Below are 13,690 nucleotides of genomic sequence, written 5' to 3' on the forward strand. Positions count from 1 at the left end.
TACCTTATAAAGTAGCACTATATGCGTTGGCAGCTAAGAAGATCAGGAGAAAAGAACTAGATAAAATAGCGGTCAATTGCAAAGATGATTCGGACATTTAAGCTGGCACATTTGACCTGAGAACCCCTTGCCATTCTATCGTATGCAACAAATAATTCTTAGGAGACGTGATCATGGTTTATCTGCAGTGCCTGGTGTTTTTATGGTTATTGTTGCTTTTCTTTTTGTTCCCTTTGTGAATGATGCCATGGCCTTTGGCTAGTGCAATAAAGTTTATGATGGTGATGATTGGGTCTTTTTTCTGATTTCTACTGTTTTATTGGTTTGTTGTATGGTTTGTGTTCTGTTCTTAAGGGAAGGAGGGTCAGGACTGCCTGGGAGTAGGCCTCAGCCAACAGAATGGCTGGGGCAGGTTCCACAGGGGGGGGGACACCCAATCTCAGTGATCACGGGTAGGAGGAGGAGTTACACTAAGACCAGACCATGTCATTACCGAGAAGGTAGGTTTAGTATTGTTTGACGACTATCCCAGCCTCCGGGTCTGGTGTTGACTGGAAGGATTCTGGGATCAGCAAGGGAGACTCACATGATCTTAAGGTGCTGCTGTGCAATTAACAGCTTGACCCAGTTCAGATCAGATCAGAAAAATCTTTATTTGCATCAGCCACTAGCCATGGCAATAAAATAAAATAAAATATACTTAAGATAGGGGTAAAAACTTACCTAAGCAAAATACATTTTGGAGGTTTAGATCTTATTCTAATTGCCCCTGCTAAAAACCCTGCAGTTTTTGCTGTCACCTGATTATCTTGATCTGTTAGAACAGCATTGTACAACAGGTCAATCAGGATTTACTGGTAGATCCTGGCGTTGATTATTGTTGATCGCAAGTCAATCACTGTGCTCCTGGGGGGACATAACAAAGATGCTGCCCCGCCACCAACAGAGAGCTGGCTCTGTGTGTGTGTGTGAGGAAGGGCAACAAGAACTAATTTTACACATAGATGTAAGGTTGCTCAGTATGCACAAATTTTTGCTAAGATTTTGCAGTTTGTTGAAAGAAATAATATCCTTTTTGAAGGAGAGGGGAGATGAGTACGCTCAGTTAGAAGATGATGAGTGGTTGTTTGATCTGCCTTTCCTTGCTGATTTCACAGGTAAACTTAGTGATATGAACCTAGAGCTTCATGATAAAGGTAAATGCACTGGAGAAATGATTAGCATCGTTTCATCCTACAAAACAAAATTTAAGCTAATGATTAATGACCTTACAATCAATACCTTTGATCACTTTCCTAATATGCAGGAACATCTGGGGGGGGGGGATCCTGAATTTGTTTTTCAAACAGAGAAGTATGTGGCCTAAATTGGTTCTGTTATTCAGGAGTTAGAAAAGAGATTTGGTGACTTCCAAAAAATTGAATCAATTGTAGAGTACATGTCATTTCCATTCAAATCTGATTTGGACATTAAAAAAAATGCAGTCACTATCAGTACAAATTACTTGTTGAGCAAAATACCTCTTGAAAACGAGATATTAACTCTGAAAATGACATTTTTCTGAGAGCCCATGCAGAAGAAGAATCATTTTGGAAATTTGTGCCTAGACAAAAAATTCCAAATTTGAGAAGATGCAGTGAAATTCTACACTCATGTTTTGATTCAACTTATTTGTGTGAATCTGTATTTTCATACCTAAAAATGACGAAGAGTAATCAACATTCCAACATGACAGATGAACACAGGATTCCCTGAAGCTGGCCCTCACCCAGTACTTGCCTTATATCCAACAAATGGTGAACAAAATGCAAACCCAGGTGTCACACTAACGGCGGAGGTAGGCATGTATTTTGTTAAAAATATTGATTTATAACGAACTCTCCAGGTTTTATGGAACAACTCTCATTTGTTATTTTTATCATAAGCTCAGGCAAATACAATATGTTTGTTGAGGAATGACAATGGGAGAGTGTGGTAGATCACTGCCAGTTTTTGATATTGAATGGTGGTTCACACCCTGCTGGATGTTGGACTAGAGGAAAAGGACACAGTAACAATGGTTGAGCAACCTGATATGGAAAGTAGCAGAGAGGTAATAACCTTACTCCTCAAATCTTTATAAAGAGTTCAAGCTAGAAGCACGTGAGCCACTGACTCAATACTGCCATCTCCACAAGGACATAACCATTTTTCCAGCGGAATTTTTTGAAATCAACCCTCAAGTACAGCCGAAGATGTTATATGGATAATCAGTTGATCGAACAAGTTAAAGTCTTTAAATACCTTGGCCTTATTTTTCAGTCAAAGGGTCATAGGGAGCAAATCAGAAATTTGCAAAGGAAAAAGCGTCAACCCAGTTCCCAGAGTACTCCCTTCATTTTCCAGATCAGAAGTGTTCCATTTTTATATCGTACATGGAATTAAAAGTTCCAATTTGCAGCATTTGTAGGGTTCACATGGACAAATGTATACCCCCTCCTCTCTCATATGTCTGATCTTCCACCTTCATGCTATACCGTAATCTATATACTTTGTGACAAATGTAACATCCTTTACAATGTACTGGTAAAAAACAAGTTGAACTCTTTGTGTCAAATGACATGATGTAATGTGTTTTACAATCAATAAATTTGCAACTAATATACAAGTGTTTGGCAGGGATTATTCAGGTCCAGTTGTACATTTTGTACAACTCCGGGTGTTGTTGTTGTTTTTGCTGCTATTCCTACTGTAAATGAATTTCATTAATCTAAAGCAAATAATTATAAGGGAAGAACATAAAATATCAGATTATTAAGATGATATCTCCCTCTATCTGAATGCTTTAGTTCAACCCATTCATCACCACAGGGCAACATTTGTGCTGCTTAAGGAAGAATGTGTTCAGAATAGAAATCTGCAGAAGAACAATGGTACAAAGGGACACACAATAACAACAGAAGCCAATCTAAAGACTGAGAGGCACATGAGGTATGCTTGACCTATTAATTCGGTTCCTGATTAAAATACTTAAGAGGTTGAAGAATTGTGCACCTGCCTTCCTACTGTGAAATGCACATCACAAAACAGACACATTACTTTCATCACCCTATAGCAACTGAGAATTGCAGGACTGTGTAGATTACACAGACCTAATGTCAAATGTTTGAAATTGTATTACCTTCAAGTTGACATTAAAAGAAAAAGACAAGACAAATTCCAGGTGTTACTTGTGTATACATTCATGGCTGATGTTCCCCAGTCTATTTTTCTCCCATTTTTCAGCTTCTTGGTTTTGCTTCTTGTTGGAGAAAGGATATTAATTTGGAGTTTACTTTCTTCACTGTTTAAACCTTTGTAATTTGTGGTAATAATTCTTGCACAGTATGGCCTGTGCATTGTTCTAATTGTGTACATGTTAGGATTACATTTTTGGTGTTTGGTGGGGAGAGGAAAGAGAAACATATACACCAAAGTATTCTTTTACTGGAGATATGTATTACTAGGCGGTCATATTCTTAAATAATTGCTTTTGAATTGTTTGCATTTATGGGTGATGGTGTGCATTATTCTGTTTCACTCTTTTTTTTAAGCTGAAAAGGTTCCAGAAACCAGTGCATGTGCTTAATGTTCGTATTTAATCATTTTGTCTGGCTACAGCATCTTCAGAATCCTGGCATAAACAGATTATCCTCTCGCATAACATTAAGACCTATGGCATTCTAGTATAAGGAATCTGGCGGCCTCAACTGGCATGGAATCCTCCTATGCAATATGTTTCGGTTGTGGTCATTAAAAAGTGAAAATAACCACTGAATGCTGGAGAAATTAGAATGATGTTGGTACATTCCTACATATGTGATGGACTCAAGAGACAGCTGGAAGCTACTGCAATCTAATCATGGAAGACATTAGCACCTAATTTACAAATATTGAGTAAGGCCAGTTTTATATATTTGTCATAGACAACCTATTGGATTTCACATTTTTTTTCTTGTTTATCCTTGTGTAAATGTCACAGCTCCTTTAATATGGTTCTCCCCCCACCATATTTCCCTTATTATTCCCCATTTATGTTTACAGGGCTCCTCTCACCCACAAAGAAATTGCAACTATGGAAATCAATAAAAATACTCTTTTTTAAAAAAAAATGCACTCTCCCCCTACTTTCTAGTCATTGCTGTCCACATCGTCTGACATGTTCTTTGCTCATTTTATGCGTTCGGTTTCTTGATTATATTCCCTTGGATATATGGAGAAAGTATCTCTTAAAAAACAAGAAATCACACTGGAGTTTGTTTTTAGTTTGTTGCAATCATTAAGCAAATGAGTCAGCTTCTCAAGCAGCACTGACAGATGATAGCATTCAATCAAGTTTCCACATATTAGTGTCCACTCTAAAAGTCCCCTTACAAAGGCACGCTTCATCAAATATGGTGGAATTGTAAAGTAATTAAAGGTATTGGGAAATGATTTATAATGAAATGGAAAAAAAATGTTTAAGATAACCTTTGTCAAGAGACCAGAAGCCTTTTTTGGTAGGTATTTTCGGTCAAGACTTGCCAAAAGACCACAAAGAACTTTTTTATGTACGGTATGCTACAACAGTGGCTAGGATATTACTTCCCCCAAAATGGAAAGACGGAATACAGTGGTACCTCTGACTACGTACTTAAGGAAATCAGTCCTGAGTGCTCACTGGTGACTGGGAGCGGCCGCCGAAACCACGTAACACTGGTCTTGAAAGACTTACATTGGCTCCCAGTACATTCCCGATCACAATTCAAAGTGCTGGTGCTGACCTTTAAAGCCCTAAACGGTCTCGGCCTAGTATTCCTGAAGTAGTATCTCTACCCCCATCGTTCTACCCAGATACTGAGGTCCAGCACTGAGGGCCTTCTGGCAGTTCCCTCACTGTGAGAAGCCAAGTTACAAGGAACCAAGTTATATGTAGAGGGCCTTCTCGGTATCTCGGTAGTGGCACCCGCCCTGTGGAACCCCCTCCCACCAGATGTCAAAGAGAAAAACAACTACCAGACTTTAAGACTACATCTGAAGGCAGCCCTGTTTAGGGAAGCTTTTAATGTTTGACGGACTATTGTATTTTAATATTTTGTTGGAAGCCGCCCAGAGTGGCTGGGGAAAATGGGAAGAGTATAAATAATAAATTATTATTATTATTGGATCATCTGAGGGGAGGGGGAGTGCATGGGGAAATCAAGTCAACCGCCACAGGGGGGTTGGACTCAATGACCCTTGGGTGCCCTTCCAACTCTGAAATTCTATGATTCTATAGAAACCAAATCAAATCATGTAAACCCAGCCTAGGAAGTGGGTTCAGTAGCAAGAAATAACCCATTTCAGCAATAAACTCCAATGATTAATAGAACTCTGCCACCAAAACTCCAATGTTCTTACAGGTTTGTCATAGCACATATGCACAAAATTTGCCTTACCACATTCCCAGAAAAAACCAAAAACTTAAGTTTGTCTTTCTCTCTTTGCCAATTGTTGAGCTGTCTGACAGCAAATTTTAGAAGATTTTATAATCGTTTTATTTTAAGTTCATACTAGGTACTAGGTGAACACACATGTCCTTTGGGAAATAAAACATTTTAAGCACTTTCTGAAATTTCATATCCAAACATTTCATCTAACCTTTTAAAGAAGATATCACCTCTTCTAACCTTAGTACCTACATGCACCTGGCATATTTGAAATAACTGTCTTTTGTTTCTTCAACCTTGCATTATTAGTGCATCATAAGGAAATATTACCTTTCAATTCTCACATCTTGTATTACATTACAAAGCTTCTCAGTTGACAATACTGAACTCATGCTAGTTTCCTTCTTTCAATTAAAAAAGATCTGTCAGTAAGTCATTATCAGACAATCAACTATGTATTTATTGGTTTGTTATGCTTTTGTTTTTGTTCTTTTATGTATTTTGTATTTTCCTTTTGTAATTTAACATTGTGGACCACCCTGTGATGTTTGGTTGAAGGACAAGTCTATTTTAATAAATAGTGTTAAGAACAATAATTTAAGGTCTGCTCAGTCTATGCTGAATAACCAGCATCTATAATCAAAGGTTAATAATAAAAATAATACTCAGTGCTTTTTTTCTTAAAAAAAAATGTTTAGGGGTAGTCTCCTTTTCCTACTCATTGAAATACTGCCCCTCAATGAAGCCAAACAGATTCACAAAATGTTCAGGGGTATGTGTACCCCTGCACACCCCCCCACCAGAAAAAAGCACCCATGATGATGATAATGATAAAGTTAATGATAATGATGTAGTAATAATAATATACAGGAAAAGTGTAACAAACTATGACACACACAAAAAAACAACTTTCAGAAAGCTAATCAGGAACCACACCTCAGCCAAAACATCTGAATGAAAGTAACTGACAAAACAAAACAAAATTCAAAGTTTGAAGGCAAAGGAAACATTTACTAGATCTGTTTGTAAAAACTAACAAAATCTGGAGTAGCTTCCTTCCCTGAATAAACAACTTTTTATAACAGCTGTCTTGCCTGATTCAACTGAACTAACAAGGGGAAGGGATTTTTGCTATGGGAAGCTGGTAAAGAACCGATTCAGAACACAGATGGGAAGTCCAGCTGTTTGAAAAAACCGATTACTATTTTTCAAAGCAGACCATCCCTTGAAGATTTTAGAAACCAGAAAAATAACAGACCATTGGTGTTTTAGCATGAAGCCATGCACATGGACATAAAAGAGCTTAATTGTCTTTTGTCAAGATCCCTTAGCCTACCTATAATAAACATGCTGCGGCAAGGTGCTAAATTAGACTTGGAAAAAATAATATAGCAGTTATTTTACTATTTATAAGATCCAATTAGTATGGATCATTATTATTGCAGCATTGTGATGGATTTAGACTTCACAGCTGGTTTCTAGAAAATAAATGGCTATTACAAAGCCAAGCCACCATTTGTGAACTCCTGGTACTAGATATTTTACATTCTATTGTAACCAGGCCTCCGACCTTGAGAAAGGTGTGGGCTAAGGTTATAAATTCAACAAAAACAATGTTCATGGTTTTCACAATGAATTTTAAATTATTACTCTGCTTTTAAGAGTCAGATCTATTAAATTTAAGACAAAACTCACAGCTTGCACTGGTTTTTTTGTTTTTTGTTTTTTACATTTACAGTGGTGGACATTCTTAATCTCATCTAAACAACCCTGCGAGTTTGTTATTATTTCCACTTCACAGAAGAGGATTACAGGGATGAAAAATTAGCTTGTTCAGGCATATACACAGTGAACAAAGGAACTCAGGGTTAGAAATGAGGTTTCTTCCATTTGTCAAAAATGTCATCCCCAGTCAGTCTCATAGCTTGCAAAGTTAAAAAGCCATTATTGCTGGGAGAACTTTAAGGTGATTCTGGTTGTGTAAACATTGTTGTCGCCCACTTGTAAGGTGGATGAGCTCTCTTAAAGGTACAGATTCAATGTGGTATATTCAGATGCTCAATGCAAGTCCTAATGCACATGGGGGGAGAGAGGAAATACTTGTATTAATTCCTCCCTCTAACCAAATATCTACATTCTTCTTCTAAGGAATAAATCTAGTTCATCTATTGAGCGATTATTGCAAAATTCTTCAAATTGATCATGTAGTCCTTCCCTCCAACCTGAGACTCAAGGACATGAGATATTCTGGATTCTTTTGTGGCCTTAAATATGGATTGGAAATTCTCCCACTTTATGCTATCTGGCATACTAGGCCCCTAAAAAAAATAATCTAGAACATCATTTGGTGCATAAATATTTATGCATCCTTAAGTGGAGTGATCACATGTAATAAACTCTCAAGAGATAGGCAGAATCTGAAGAGGAGTTTAACAAGATGTGTACCTAGATGTGTTCTTAAAAGCATTTAACATTTACTTCTACTCTTTCTGTGGAATATTAAACTGAAAGCAAAGTTTGTGAAGCTTATAATCAGCCCTCTTGCCTCGGAACCACATTGTGTCATGGTTATCTTTGTATGAAATCTCACAGGTTACAAAACAACTTGTTTACTTGACTGTATCATTAGTGTCCCTTCTTAGTCTCATCTATTTCTCTCTTTTGCATGTTACTTTTGTAATTGTAAGCCTTCAAACAGGACCTCTAATACTCCCCCCCCTTTTAATTGCACAGCACCTCACTGAGGTAGGCATTTAAAGTACTGATTTGAACACAAGATAGGGTTATATTCAGCTATATTCTATTTTTAAGGCTAATCTAGTAGTTGCCTAGAAAAGAGATTGATAGTAATGAAACATTTGTTAAATGGCAAGCGGAAAAAGCTGGTGCTCTGTAGACTCCCACAGAGTGTGTGAGAAACAGACTGTACTTCTTGTCTTATCCAAATGTCTCTCCTTATGTGAGAAGGAGCAAAGATAAAGATTTCACATTAGCCTTTTATTTTTATTTTTTTAAGCCCTCAGAGAGCAAGAAACACTGAAGGTTTTGCATGGAACGCTCTATTTGCAAATTGTTTTACAGAGCACAGCATCTATTTTCCATTGTCACCAAGCCATTAAACTCAATCTCCTCATCAGCTACATCAACCATGACCCTAAAATCTTGTATTAAAAAAAAAGCTATGTTGCTTCCTATTAAACTAGTCCTATCAATTTATGATTCTTTCTGCATATTGTGAGCGAAACTCTGGAGCAGATGAAAGCTGCTTTGAAACAGAACTACAAACTTTAACCCTAAGTCTGGCTGCACTACACTTACTGGGTTAGGACTTAAATACATCAAAGGGTATTATCACCACCCTCTTATCTTTCAGGAGTTATTACTATTATTGACAGTATTCATGAATGATCCTGGTAAAAGATAAGGTATCAGTCTGAAAAATAACCAAGTTAGAAAAATCATACACATTTAACTTCATGTTTTGTAACAAGAGTGTGATTCTCCTGTTTTCTTCTTCTCACAAAATGGACCCAGAAAGGGAGGGAAGCATATACAGCAAAAATATTTTCTGCATGCAATTTCTGAAAAGCATTTTTTCTTTCTATGCAAAAGTGTTAGGTAGTTTTCCAAGGTACGTGGCAAGCTTGCCTCAAGTTAGCTGAAAGCCTGTGATCAGTGTCTGAATAAAAAAACCAAAAAGCTTTAGAAAACTGTATTCAGAGGTTGAGGCTACTTTTCTCATGTGCCGATTATCAGATTTTTTTGGTTTAATTAAAGAATATACTAAGACGCAGCCCTCATTTCATTGTCTAACTAACACTGCAGTCCAACTAACACTGTAGCCCTAAACTAACACACACCCTTCCAATACCAGCGACTGAGACTTCTTAATGGCTCCTCCCCCAGCCAAATCCTAAAATACTCTTGCCTTTCAAGTGCAATATAAAACCTGGATTGGATTAGCTTTCAGCTACTCAGAAATACTGGCTAGGATCAGGGAATGGATTCATCACAATCATCACAACTAACAGCCTGATCCAGGCATGTTTTCTCTGAAGTAAATGATACTGGGTTTACAGGAACTTGCTAATTAGCAAGTGTCTTTGTGATTGCAGCCTAATTCTCCTTGATCTGAGCACCTGAACAAAATTTCCTGGTGCTACAGGTACCCTATTACATAGAAAGTCTAATCTTTATCAAAAAGGGGGGGGGGCATTTTATTTAAATAAACAGAGAATGTGCAACTTACTGAAACACCAGCTGTTCCAAATATGGCCCAAAGCAACCAAAATTTAGTGAAGGGGATAATAAGAAGGTCAACAAACAACTGTGGTATCACAGAGGCGTATTTTTACTAGGGCTGTCAATTTCTTGCTGATTGTGTTCAGGTGTTTTTCATATCTGCCTGAAATGCATAAAACCCCCAAGTGCAGCTTTTCTGTCAATTTATCTTCTTGTAAGGAAAAACTTTACTATTATAAACAAAGGGGTGGGGGCAGTTTTAAAAGTTGGCGATTCTAGCTTTTGGAATTGCTGCTATTTCATGGTGCTTATTCCTTTACCTAATCAGGGGCAGCTTTCCCTGCCATGGAGAAGCAGGGAGGGGAAAAAAAAATATTTCCTTCCATAAATCTTATGTTTGTAGTAATAACAAATACTTGCTTGGCACTTTCTGATAAAAATGTGATGCTTTCAAAGGCTAGGCAGAGAACCGGAATACTGTTTATCTGAACCTAATATTATCTATTAATGCTTAGATTTGGCATCAACCAGTTTGATTTGCAGCAATTAGCTGGTGATGATTCTCACGAATTGACTAAAGCTTCACCTACTCACTTTTTTGAATGGGAAGCTGTTTTAGCAGCACATGCATAGCGGCCGTTAGAAACGTTTGGCAAATGTAGGGTGCAGAAAGGGCTGTGTATTACACAAGCCTACTAATCTGTATTGCTGCTGTAGGCCTGCTGGATACAAGTCTTATTAGGAAGAACAATGTTCTGCATCCGATGCAATGTGCTAAGATCTTATCAGGACAATGATTTTATTAGAGCTAGAGAAGCAACAGCCTCTTTTCTTATCGTAAGCAGGCTAGAATCCATCTTCCCTGCAGAAAACCTTTGACATCTTGAAATCTGTAGTTCTTTGGATGAACAATAACACAATTACCATTTTAAATTAGTTTTCAAATTAATGTGGAGTTTAAACTTGGAAAAGGTGGGGTGCAAAATGAATTGAATTATTAATAGGTATGCATAGGATGGTAGCCTTATTTGATTGGTTTTGAGTGACAAAGATGAAACATAACTGGTATGATCTTCCCACCAATTTCATTAAAAAAAGTTTCCTCTTTCTAGTCCTAAATCTATGGTACCCCCGCACACACACACTTGGGGGACCTATGTGACACAATTTGGCCTTAAATTCCAAGGCACTCCATGTGCTATTGGCTTGCAGAGTTGCAGAAGAGTATTTGGAGTTGGCACGTCTGGTATCAATAAATCACGCAGAGGCAAAGGTTCATTAGCAAAAGAACTTTTACTAAAGGTTTTACAGCTTTGTTACCAAAAAACCCCAACAAACTTCAGAAAACGTAGCAGAGATGAAAGGTACAAAATGAAAGTAAGAATAAGAAACCATCCCACTGAGCTTACAGATTTATATTTCTGGCTCAGTATGACCTTGAGATAACAAAACATAGATCATAACATTTCCAGCTGCCTCAGCAGAAAAGAACAGAACCTTCCAGAATGAACCAGTATTCCCCAGTATTTTCCAGTTTCTGCTCACCAAGACTTTAGCCACGACACTATCCACATAAAAGTAATGATTTTTATTTAAGCTTTCTAATTGCTTAAAATGACTTGGTGTAGACTGGATATTTTGGAGATTTTCCTTCTTGAATGGCCTCCATATGAGGATCAAACATCAGGCATTTTCACATACTTTATTTATTTACATAGAAGATGTAAAGAATATGTCATAATGACATTTGCTTCAGGATATATGTTGTTTCGTAAAGCTCTGGAAAGCAAGCAAACTCTTCTAGAATATTTAAGATACATCAAGACTATAACAGCTTACCTAAAATTCTTTCTCATCTGGCTTCATTCTGCAGCTCAGCTTTTCCAACAAAGCATTCAGTTAAGAAATTTCATATATATATATATATGGAGAAACATAATAATTGTTGACTGTCATATTATTGCCTTTTATTAATCCCCGGCAGATAACGGGTACAAAACAGAAGTGCACTTTAAATCTGTGCCAGAAATTGAAACACAGAGAATGGAAGAACAGTCATCAATATTTTGCAGAGAAATAAACAAGAAGAAATCCCTGTTTGTTAAAAGCCCTGAAAATATTACACAAAGCATCATTTGAAATCACAACACAATCACATTTATTCAATCTTTCCTTGCTTAGGACATCCAAACTATAACAGTACTTAGCACTTTAGGGTGTTTGAAACCTCTTTGCTTAGTATACATTTTTTAAAAACCCAGTATGAATGCTAATACAGGGTGAGTCCTTTAAAAGAGGCCCCGTGGATATAGAGTACACATGTTCCACGGGGCCTCTTTTAAGAGACTCACCCTGTAAATGAATCAGTTTTACATGGTATTAAACTATTGGTCATTATTCAGAGTTGTTTACTTTCTTTGGCAGCTCAGCTGCTCAGCTATTTGTGCTGGTCTTATATGAGCTGGTGAGAAGAGTTAGGCCACTTACATGCAGGGTCTTTCTAAATCTCTTTTAATTTCTTTCCAAATTTTGTTATAATTGTCATCAAAAAGATTAATATTTTTCATTGTTATTTCAATTCCTAAATATTTTGCTTTTTTCACTACTGATAAACCCGTTTTTTCTTGTAGTTCCTTTTTCTCCCGTAGGTTTTTGACTATTAGCTTCATTTTCAATCTATTAAGTTTAAATCCCGAAACCATGCCAAATGCCGTTATTTTTTCCCAGCGTTATAGGAATACTCTCTTCTGGGTCCTCAACTGTTAAGATTAAGTTGTTTGCAAAGGCTTTCAATTTGAAACTCTTTTGGCCTAATGATATCCCTTTAATTCCTTCTTCATTCCTCAGATCCTAATAAAGTATTTCCATAGTTAATATGAACAGTAGAGGAGAAAGCAGTCAACCCTGCCTTATTTCCTTTTTCTATTGAGATATATTCTGTTTTCTCATTATTAATTATCAAATTGGATTTCTGATTTTCATAGAAAGCTTTTATACCCTTGGTAAATTGGTCTCCCATTGTGGTCAGATCAATAATTTCCCTTAAAAATTTCCATGATATATTATCGAACACCTTCTCTGTGTCCACTAACATAAACACAGCTTTTTTGTTCGGCTTTGAATCTAGATATTCAATCAGGTCCAACACCACCCTCATGTTGGTTTTCATATGACAGTCCGGGAGGAATCCATCCTGGTCTTTTTTGATCATATTTTTCAGTACAGGTTTCAATCTGTTAGCCAGGATTCCTACGTACAATTTATAATCATTATTTAAGTGTGAGATAGGCCGATAATTGTTGACAGATTCGCGGAGTGTTCCTTGCTTGTGGATTTTTATACTATATTCGCCTGTTGTCATGATTCCAGGATTTTCCCATCCTGCATTTTATTCATAAGTGTTTTCAAAGGTAGGGCTATTGTCTCCTCCAGTTTTTTGTAATGAATTGCAGGGAGCCCGTCTGGACCAGGAGATTTGCCCAATTTTAATTTCAATATGACCTAATGTAACTCCATCATAGTAATTGGTGAGTTTAGTTGGCCAATTGCTATTTTGGGAATTTCTTTCCCTTGTAAATATTTTATTATATCCTGTTCTTCTTCTGTACCTGCCTTGTAAAGTTTTTGAAAATATCTTAGAAAGCAGTTGATTATTTCTTCTTGATTGTCAGTTATCTTCCCTTCATGTACTATTTTATCAATTTGGTTTTTTCTTTGTTTCTTTTTTAACTGCCATGCAAGCAGTTTGCCTGGTTTGTTGGCAAATTCAAAGTTTTTCTGTTTCAACCGCTTAATGCTATTCTCTATTTCATGATTTAAGAGTGTTGATAATTGTGATTGCAATATTTTAATATTTGGATTTGGATTTTTAGCCAGTGTATTTTTGTTCATTACTATTTCCTGCCCAATTTGGTTTAATTTTGTTTCTCTAATTCTTTTTTGGATTATATTTTCATGGATATAAAAGACTCACAGAAAAGCCTTACCCGCATCCCAGATTACGCTGATGTCTGACTCTTGTG

Source organism: Podarcis pityusensis (assembly GCF_964106645.2).
Source record: "Podarcis pityusensis genome assembly, chromosome: 7".
Lineage (NCBI taxonomy): Eukaryota > Metazoa > Chordata > Lepidosauria > Squamata > Lacertidae > Podarcis > Podarcis pityusensis.